Source organism: Taeniopygia guttata, chromosome 24 (genome assembly GCF_048771995.1).
Source record: "Taeniopygia guttata chromosome 24, bTaeGut7.mat, whole genome shotgun sequence".
In the NCBI taxonomy this organism is placed as follows: domain Eukaryota; kingdom Metazoa; phylum Chordata; class Aves; order Passeriformes; family Estrildidae; genus Taeniopygia; species Taeniopygia guttata.
In genome coordinates this window covers 302,253-312,481 of record NC_133049.1, presented here as the reverse complement: position 1 = coordinate 312,481, position 10,229 = coordinate 302,253, and the positions used below count along the sequence as shown (strand labels likewise).

At 45.8% G+C, this 10,229-nt stretch overlaps 1 long non-coding RNA gene across 1 annotated transcript; it reads left to right on the top strand.

Annotated features, from left to right (window-relative positions):
• The first annotated feature begins 2,961 nt into the window (after positions 1 to 2,961).
• On the top strand, positions 2,962 to 9,603 carry LOC140680514 (uncharacterized). Its single transcript, XR_012051878.1, has 2 exons — positions 2,962 to 3,634; positions 7,734 to 9,603. It is a non-coding gene; the product is annotated as an uncharacterized lncRNA (long non-coding RNA).
• Positions 9,604 to 10,229: the final 626 nt, after the last annotated feature.

Here is a 10,229-nt window from a genome sequence, read left to right as displayed (position 1 = left end):
GGCCCAAAGCTTTTCCAAGCAGGTCAAGCAATCACAGAAAGGGCGACTTTTCACAAGTGACAGTTCAGATAGCATCAAAAAAGTCAAAGTGACAACTTGACTTTTGGACATGGCAGACACCAAGGGCTCTTAGCAGCTGTGTTACAACCAGCTTAATAGGAATTAAATAATGTATATTCCTGCCAGGAATGCTGATGGATTATAGAACTGCAGGACACCCTCATCTGACAGCAGCACAGGAAGGACAGGGATCCAGGGAAGAGCTGATTCCTACCTACTGACTCATGCTAACTTTGGGCAAAAAACATCCTTTTATTTTGGTTTTGCTCTCATCCTTTCAAACTAGGATTCCTCCTCGTGTCTTAATCTTCAGTTGTGCTGAAGAACCTCCTTGCACACACTCTGTGCACATCTGATAAAGGCAAGCAGCAGGAAACAGAGCCCTGTTAACATCTCCGTGGTCAAGAGAACTCCCAAAGGAAGCAATTAGCTGTACCCCTGAGTACTGCAGCACCAGGTCCCATCACATCCAAGGCTTTACCCTCACAGGTCCCACAGGCAAATTACTCAAAATCTGTCACTCACATGGGTTGATGGAAGAACTCTGAGATAGCAGAAAAGCTCCAAGTCCAGATGCCTAATTGATCCATAGATTGACACAGCAGATTAGCTTGTCCTGCTTCCAGAGTTAAGGAGGATGAGGCAGCAGCATCTCTGGCACAGTCAGAGCCATGGGACAGTTCTTCCCCACTCCTTGTGGCAGCACTGACACAATGGAAGCCCCAGGCCATTCCCCAAGCTGCTCACACCCCACAAAGGTGATGAGCAGCACTGAAAAGGGGGAGAGTCCACTTCCAGAAACCTCCCTCTTCCAAAGAGCTCTGCTTTCAACAGACTGAGCTGGCTCAGGGCAGCAAACCAACCAAAGTGCACATTCACTTCCAGCCCTGGAGAAAAACAGGAATAAATGCTGGAGAATAAAAGCATCCTGGAACGTAAGCAGATTTTAATTTCTCTCTGGAGCAAGGCTGCTTGAAGCCAGACCAGCAGGGAATGGGAGAGAAAATTAATGTGTTTAAAGCAGCATTCCCTCTGCACTCTACATTCTCACAGATATGTATTAATTGCAGCAAGACTGGCACCGTGTCCTTGCTCCCACTGTCATGAGTACTCTACCAGAGCTCTCTTAGTAACACATCTGACAGCACAGCTCCTGCTGCAAGCCAGGCAACCTCTTACAATGCCACTTGCTGCCCTCAATGGCTGGTGGCACCTCTGGGTGGCCCCAGACAGTGCCACGGGGCTGGGGGAGGTATGGTAGAAGAGCCAGGGTCTCCAAGAAGTGCTGGGAATGAGGGCTAACCCATTGCAGGAGCTTCTCAACCTCTTTCCTGGCTTGCATGGAACAAACAGCTTCAGCCAGCCACCCAGCAGCTCCCAGGGCTGCAGCTTTTATTCCCCATCACAGCTGGTCTGAGGGAATTGCTAACACGGCTTTGTGTTGATTGCTCCCCTGCGAGACAGGCAGTTATTGATATGTACTTTCCCTGACAAAAACAGGCCCTTTATGGACTCCTTACTTCCATTTTCCTTCAATCACTCCCTGTACCCCTTTGCCTTCTGGCAGGCAGGATGTGTCACCAGCCCCTGGATCCATGACAATTATCACCTTCTTTGCCCACAATTCACCAGTTTACCCACAGAGACATTTGCCCTGCAGGTACCCCTCACCACCTGCAGCTCTTGCCTGGCTCCCTGAGGTGTCCTACAAGGTGAGCACCATCACCTCTCTAAGCCAGCCTGGCTCAGTCAGACTGGGGAGGTTTTGGGGGAAAGCAGGAGGACTTCCCAGCTTGTGGGTGAATGTTATCCTACAAGTAGCCTGACCAGGCACACTTAGCTTACCAGAAGCAATTACTGCCCTTTTGACATAATCAGGTCTGGACATTTCTCAGGACAGCAGGTCGTGTTGTGGTAGGATAAGGAGGGATGGCTTTAAACAGAAGGAGGGTGGATTTAAATTAGCTATAAAAAAGAGTTTTTTTACAATGAGGATGGTGAGCACTACCACAGGTTACACAGAGAGGTGGTAGATGCCCCATCCCTGGGAGCATTCGAGGCCAGGTGGGATGGCTCAGTTCTGAGCAATCTGATCTGGTTGACAATGTCCCTGCTCATTGCAGGGGGGTTGGACTAGATGACCTTTAACAGTCCCTTCCAACCCAAACTACTCCTTGATTCTAGCCGAAAACATTTTGTTTTGGTAAACAGATTATTGATTGTATATCTGTGTCCCTGAGATGAACTTGACTCCTTGACAGCAGCAGGAGCCCAACAAAACAGGTTCTCCATAACTCTAAAATGGTGCATGGCCTTTATCTGGAGCCAGCAGCACATCAGCTTTATGAAGGCAATAAAGCACCACTGATTTAGCATTGGCAGGGACTTCCCCCTCCCTGAAACGCTGCCTTTTCTTTGTTTGCACAGCTGACCCAAGCTGCACAGTGTGAACATGGACTTCAAGAGGCAAAGTCCATCTCCATGGCATGGATTTGCCAGGAATAAAATCTCTGTCCTTTTCGCACTGTGCTGATGATGGAGCTGTTGGCACAAAAGTAGGTCCAAGCAGGGAAAACACAGCTCGTGCCCTTTGTAGCAGCATCTTCAAACCAGTGTCCATGTGTCCCCGTGTCCGTGTGTCCCATGTCCATGTATCCCTGTGTTGCTGTGTCCCCGTGTCCGTGTCCCCGTGTCCGTGTCCCCGTGTCCGTGTGTCCCCGTGTCCGTGTGTCCGCTGCCTGCTCGCCCCCGCGCCCAGCCCCGCGCTCCCCAGGGCAGCCCCTGAGCCTGTCCAAACACAGGAACTTTGCCCTGTTCAGCCCAGACCCAGAGTCTGGACTCCTGCACAGGGGCACAGGAATCCCCTCGGTCACTGCTGTGCATTGTCCCTGCTGTGAAAAACAATAGCATAGTTTTTGTTCATCAGGAAAAGTCCCAAGGATTGTGTAAGTCGCAGGAAACAGTGGGGCAGGAGGGCAGGATGTACTGCTATTAGTAGATAGTGGAATTGAGAGATCTTTGAAAGCTGCGTTACCATATTTGGAGAAGTTATTGCAGGGTTAACGCTACCTCGGAGGAAGAAGAATAGGAGCTTTCCTCAAACGACAACCAGACAGCAGAAAAAAGACCCCTAGCAACACGCCGCGCAGATGCAGAGCACGTCGAGAATATCACAAAGTCCGGAACTGAAGGGGTATAAGAACTGAAAGACCGGGAGGTGCGGGGTGAGCCGTTGGTGGGAGCAGAGGCTCCCCGGCCGCCCAGCGCTGCATTTGCCCGTACTGCTTGCTTGCTAAATTAATAAAATTCTCTTTATAAAGTGACACAAATTGGTCCTGTGTCATAATTTACAACAATATTTGGTGCCGTGACTCGGATAGAGAAATAGCCTGGTTGTTCTGGGACCCTCGGGAGGCACCCCACCTTTTTTTTGGCGGCCCGATTGTCCCAGACCTCCCGGTTTCTCTACCGACGAACCTAAATTAAGCTGCGGGCAAAGGAGAGCCGGTTAAAAGGAGAACCGGTTACCCCTGTAAACTTTGTGCATGAAGATCCGAGCGAAGACGCAGGACGCGTAAGTATAGGCCGGTTTCCCGCTCGGTTTGGGGTTGTTTTCCCGGAGTGTTGTGTATGAGAGGTCTCATAGAGACCAAGTGAGTGCGGACCCTCAGTAGTGCGGTTCCCAATACCCGAGAGGGCTTGGGCCACGAACCAGGGGAGCGGGTGTGTGAAAAATTGAGTGTACTCCGGAAGATGGGACAGAGGAAAAGCAAGCCCTCTGGTCCCATGGGTGGGGGAACCCCTGCAAAGCTTCCCCAGATTCCTGAGGATAGTCCTCTAGGAGTAATGATAAATAATTGGCATGCCTTTCCCAGTAGGGGAAAGGGAAAAGATAAAGCAAAAATGATCCACTATTTTAAGGAGGTTTTGGACAAGTTTGGACCCAAATTTGGGAGGTTTGGACCCAAATTTGGGGGATTTTAAAGAGGTTTTGGAGATTTGGAGCTGAGTTTGGAGGGTTCTGTCCCAAATCCAGGAGGTTCTGACCCAAATTCGGGGAGTTTTAAGGAGATTTTAGGGGGTTCTGACCCAAAACCAGGTGCTTCTGAGCCGAATCTGGGAGGTTCTGACCCAAATTTGGGGGTTTGGAGGCAGAATTTATAGACTTGGACCTGAAATTTAGAGGTTTTGACACAAATCTGGGGGATTCTGACCCAAATCTGGGGAGTTGTGACCCAAATCTGGGGGGTATGGACCCAAAATTAGGAAGTTCTGACCCAAATCTGGGGGGATTTGACCCGGAGTTTGGGGGATTTTAAAGAGAAAAGGAGAATTATAAGGGAAATGGGGATGAGAACCTAGGATAATAAACATCAACAGGGACCATTAGCAGACACTAAAAGGCCCCTGCAAAATCCCCAATGGAATAACCAAGACCCGCAGCATAGGACCCATATGGACGACCTGCGGAACATAATCATACAGGGCATTAAGAGAGCCGTCCCTAGGGGACAGAATGTGCAAAAAGCCTTTAAGGTGCAGGACGAGAGGAGAAGGCAGTGAGACAGGAGAAGGAGATTCTCTCAATCCCAGCCCTGAGGACTAAAAGGCAAGTAAGGCAATTATTGGGACTATTTGGGTACTGCAGGTAGTGGATAGGAAATTTCAGTGGAAAGATAAAACTTTTATATGTGTCATGGTTTGACGCTGTCATGATGCCAGCACCCCATGAAAATGCAATTTATCAATTAAATATTGTGAAATGCAATTGAGAATAAAGCAGACTAAACTTAATAATAAAGGAAAAAAATTTATTATACTATTACTACTGTTACTATAAAAGGAAAAGAAAGAAAAGGAAAAAACTATACAAAATTTAAAATGAAAACTTTCTAAAATATTTCTCTTCTTATTACTTAACTCTACTAAATTATAGTGAGACTCATTTGGATCTTTAATTAAGTTTTTATCTTTTAAGATAATTAATACTGAGTTTATTGAGGAAAAGAGCTGCTACCTCTTGTGTTTTCATGTTATATGTGGCACTGCTCAGACACACTGGCTAGTGTGACACACTTTTTTTTTATGTCACAGTGTTCTTACTACTGTGCAGGGATAGAGATTGCTTATAGGGCTCTTTTAAGGATGCTTTGCTAAGGACTATTAGGAACAATAGTCTAGTGTTTTATTTCGGGACTATAATCTCTCTCATTTTCCCCTGGGGCCGAGGGTCTAAAAACAGAGATTGCTTTTTTTTTTCTCTGAAGACGAAGGGCATCTTTACACTCTCTTTAGCTCTCTCCATCTATTCTTGAACTGGTAGTTGCTGAAGGAGGTCTGTACCTTGCGATGACCGGAACCAGAGAGAGCTAATTCTCTTGAGAATTCTGCTTTTAACCCCTCTGTGTTCTCAGAGGCGTGTCTACTTTTAATTGGTTATTTTAAGTGTCAGTATCTAAACTTGACTCTTGACTGGATTGACCTCTTCTTTCTAAAAAAAAAAAAAAAAAAAAAAATTTATTTTTCTGTGTCAAACCACGACACTATGATAAATTGACAAAGGATTACTCAAATAGTCACAAGAAGATGAGGAACAATTAGAGGCCCTTAAAAAAGAATTGAATAATGCAGCTGTACTTAGCCTCCCTGATCTGAAGAGACCTTTTTATCTGTTTGTTAATGTAGATGGGGGGACGGCATATGGAGTTTTGGCTCAAGATTGGGCTGGGAGTAAGAGACTAGTAGCCTACTTATCAAAGCTTCTGGATCCTGTTAGTCGTGGGTGGCCCACCTGTTTACAGGAAATAGTGGCAGCTGCTTTGCTGGTAGAAGAAACTGGTAAGATTACCTCTGGAAGCGAGTTAAGGGTAATGTCCCCACATAACATAAGGAGAGTATTGCAGCCGAAAGCAGAAAAATGGATTACAGGTGCTAGGCTTTTGAAGTATGAAGGAATCCTAATTTCATCCCCTAAATTAACACTTGAGGCCACTGCCCTCCAAAATCCTGCACAGTTTCTGTATGGTGAGCCTCGCTCAGAATTAGCACATGATTGCCTCCAGCAAATAGAAGAACAAATAAAGATTAGACCAGACCTGGAGGGGGAAGAACTGGAAACAGGGGATAAGCTGTGTGTAAATGGATCATCCAGGGTACTTGAAGGGAAAAGAAGGTAGAGATATGCTATAATTGATGGGAAAACCCTACAGGTAAAGGAATCTGGTCCCCTGAGCCCCAGCTAGTCCGCCCAGGCATGCGAATGGTATGCAGTATTAAGGGCTCTAAGATTATTAGAGGGAAAGGTGGGGACAATTTACACTGGCTCAAAATATGCCTATGGTGTTGTGCACACTTTTGGGAAAATTTGGGAGGAAAGAGGTTTAATCAATTCACAGGGAAAAGGACTGCTGCATGATAAAACAGATTTTGCAGGCAATAAGGGGTCCAAAAGAGATAGCTATAGTGTACATACGGGGACACCAGAAGGGCATGGGAAACACAATCAGAGGAAATAATCTAGCTGACCAGGATGCAAAAAGAGCGGCACTACTAACTTTAAAATATAAACCGCTGAGCATGCAACGGGAGAATTGTACCACCTGTGGGGGTGGTTTGGAATGTTTTTGTGAAAGCCCTGAGGAGAAATATTGCTGTGCACATGGCCCAAAATTCATTTGAACATTTACTGTTCAAGAAAAACAAAAATTGGACTGAATGGGGGTATGGGAAAAAGAGGAAGGTAAATGGATATTACCTGATGTTCGGGAGGTGTTGCCAAAAGCGATGGCATTGAGAGTATTACAGGCAATGCACGGCAAAACGCACTGGGGAACTCAAGCACTAATAGACCAATTTGCTATTAAAGATATGTGTATAGGGGTATATAACCTGGCCAAGCAGGTAACCAGTCGCTGTCTAACCTGCTTAAAGGTAAATAAGCAGCAGCAAAGAGAGAGAGTGATGGGTGGTCAGAGCTGGTTCACAGACCCTTTTCTCACGTACAGGTGGATTTCACAGAGTTACCTAAAATAGGAAGGTATAAGTACTTGCTAGTCATAGTGGATCACCTCACCCACTATGTGGAAGCCTTCCCCACAGCAAGGGCAACTGCACATGTTGTAGTAAAAATAATACTGGAAGAGGTTATCCCCAGATATGGTATATTGGTGGCGGTAGACTCAGACTGGGGCCCTCACTTCACCTCGAAGGTGACAAAGGACATTTTTAATACTCTGAGAATACAGTGGAAACATCACACCCCATGGCACCCACAAAGTTCCAGAAGGGTGGAAAGGATGAATGGGGAAATTAAGAAACAATTGACTAAGTTATTTCATGGGTAAAATGCTTACCCCTCTAGCACTGTTGAACATCCGTACCCAACTCGCACTGATGTGGGGGTTTCACCCTTTGAGATGCTGTTTGGGATGCCATATGACATTGAGGCCCCCATGAACCACTTATGTATAGAAAATTTTCAAATCAACACCTACATCACACAGATAATGAATAGGAGAGAGGAGCTCCAGAAAAAGGGGCTGTTAGTGCAGAGACCACCTTTGGACCTCCCCATTCACAAAATAAAGCCTGGAGATAAAGTACTTATTAAAACTTGGAAAGAGACCTGCCTGACCTCACGTTGGGAAGGTCCGTTTGTTGTTTGCTTACCACAGAAACTGCTATCAGAACAGCTGAGAAGGAGTGGACTCATGCGAGCCACGTCAAAGGTCCAGTCACCACAGACGACCACTGGAAAGTGACCAGCCAGCCTGGGGACTTGAAGGTTACCATTAAGAGAAACTGATGAACTCTGTATACATCATTCAAGTCGGTCACAAAGGGGAGCAAGAGGGATATAATTACCTGCTTGTTAGTGATTATTTGATAATTTGTAATAAGGTAAACTGTGATTGTTATCCTTTTGTATGCTTTGCATGTAAAATTTGCCAAGAATGGTGGAGAGTCCAGTGCCGAAGGGGGAGGCTGCCCACTGGAGTTTGTACAGAATGTTACACGACTGAACGAGAATTAACTGAAGCTGTGTTGAAATTAGGGGAGTGGGAAATCAGTGGATTCCCTTTGAATCTGAGAAAAATTTACACCAGAGGGGTGCATCCAGAAAACTTTTGTTTCCACTCTAACGAGCCCCCTCCATTTGTTGCCCAAATAATAAAAGAGTGTTGTCGGAGGGAACTAAAGGGGGTCCCGTGTGACCCACCCCCGGTCAAGGATAAGAACTGGGAACAGTACAAGGTTAGGCAGGAGCAGGGGAATGGGCGCTCAGGTGAGTACCGCTGCTGCCGAGAAGATGGTTTACCCCGCGGCTCGAAGCACCCGAGTCGGCGGGCGAGGCCAAGGGGAAAGAGCCAGGCCCCCCAAAAAATAGAATAATGCTGAAATGCTCCAACTATTGCCAGCCAAGTACTAAGTTCCTCCAGAAGACCAGTCTGATTACCCCCGAGACACCAACAGGGCAACAAACCCAAAAGGGGAGAATAGGACATTATATAGTAAATGCAAGGTCAGGACTCCACACTTATTGGCAAATTACTGGTATTACAATGTGGTTTTTTTACCCTATACTAAGGAGAGGGTTCCCAAGCTTTACATCAACCTTTTAAGTGGACACTAACCCGAGTGGATGGTGTGGGAATTCAGAACCAGATAACATCCGGATCCCCTAGTTTTAACCCACAGTTATGTGAACTAGCCCCTATAGAGCCTTGTTTAGATAGAAATGAATTTTATATGTGCCCAGCATCAAACCCAGGAATAGGGTATTGCAACTACCCTGGAGAATATTTCTGTGGGCACTGGGGCTGTGAAACAATAGCTTCAGATTGGTCAGTAGTAGGAGATAAATTCCTTAAAGTATCATGGGGGCCTTATGGATATAAACCTCCGCAGAAGGATTCCAGTGGTAAAATTGTGAACTCGGAGAACTGTCATTATTAAGGGAAGGCTAGAAGCATCACACCTGATGCTGATTAGAGCAAAATATGAGTCAATACCAGAAAACCTAGAAATGGAAGAGATCCTAGTTATAAGCCACCAAGAATTACAAAGGTTTGATGAACAAAATGATGAAAAGACAAAAGGGGGGATTTGTGAAAAACAATAGCATAGTTTTTGTTCATCAGGAAAAGTCCCAAGGATTGTGTAAGTCGCAGGAAACAGTGGGGCAGGAGGGCAGGATGTACTGCTATTAGTAGATAGTGGAATTGAGAGATCTTTGAAAGCTGCGTTACCATATTTGGAGAAGTTATTGCAGGGTTAACGCTACCTCGGAGGAAGAAGAATAGGAGCTTTCCTCAAACGACAACCAGACAGCAGAAAAAAGACCCCTAGCAACACGCCGCACAGATGCAGAGCACGTCGAGAATATCACAAAGTCCGGAACTGAAGGGGTATAAGAACTGAAAGACCGGGAGGTGCGGGGCGAGCCGTTGGTGGGAGCAGAGGCTCCCCGGCTGCCCAGCGCTGCATTTGCCCGTACTGCTTGCTTGCTAAATTAATAAAATTCTCTTTATAAAGTGACACAAATTGGTCCCGTGTCATAATTTATAACACTGCTGAGGGTCAAATGCTATCGGAGCACATTCCCTGAATGCTGAATTTGTACCTGACCCAAGCACTGCACTTAGTCTCCAACACTGATTTAAAAAAAAAAAAAAAAAAAAAAAAATCACAGGGTAAGGCAAACCGTGTGTAGCTCATGGTATTTTAGAGTGTCTAAAACTAGCCAAGTCATGGATCTTAGAAGTGAGATCCATTTGAATTAATGGGATGGGGAAGTTATGGGGAAGTAGTGCAAGATGGAAAAGGGGAGCATAAAAGGAAACAGAAAAACATCTTAGATTGTTTTGTTCCATTTTAATTTCATTTCTTAAAAGCTGTTTCAGTTTTCCCAGAATCTTCTCCACAGTCCTGTTTGCTCTTTCCAAGAACCTTTGCTGGAGAACGAGGAAGCTTTGAGCAGCTTCTGCCACAAGATGTGCCACCAGCTGCGGCTTCTCTTGGCTTTCCACACCGTGTGTGCAGCTCGACACTTGCAGCACAGCAGGACAAATATTTGAAGAACTTTACAACTTGTTCTTTCTTTTCCTTGTGGGCTGGGCAGTTTTGCCATTTGTGAGGTTTTCATTGTTATTGTTCTACCCTAAGAAACT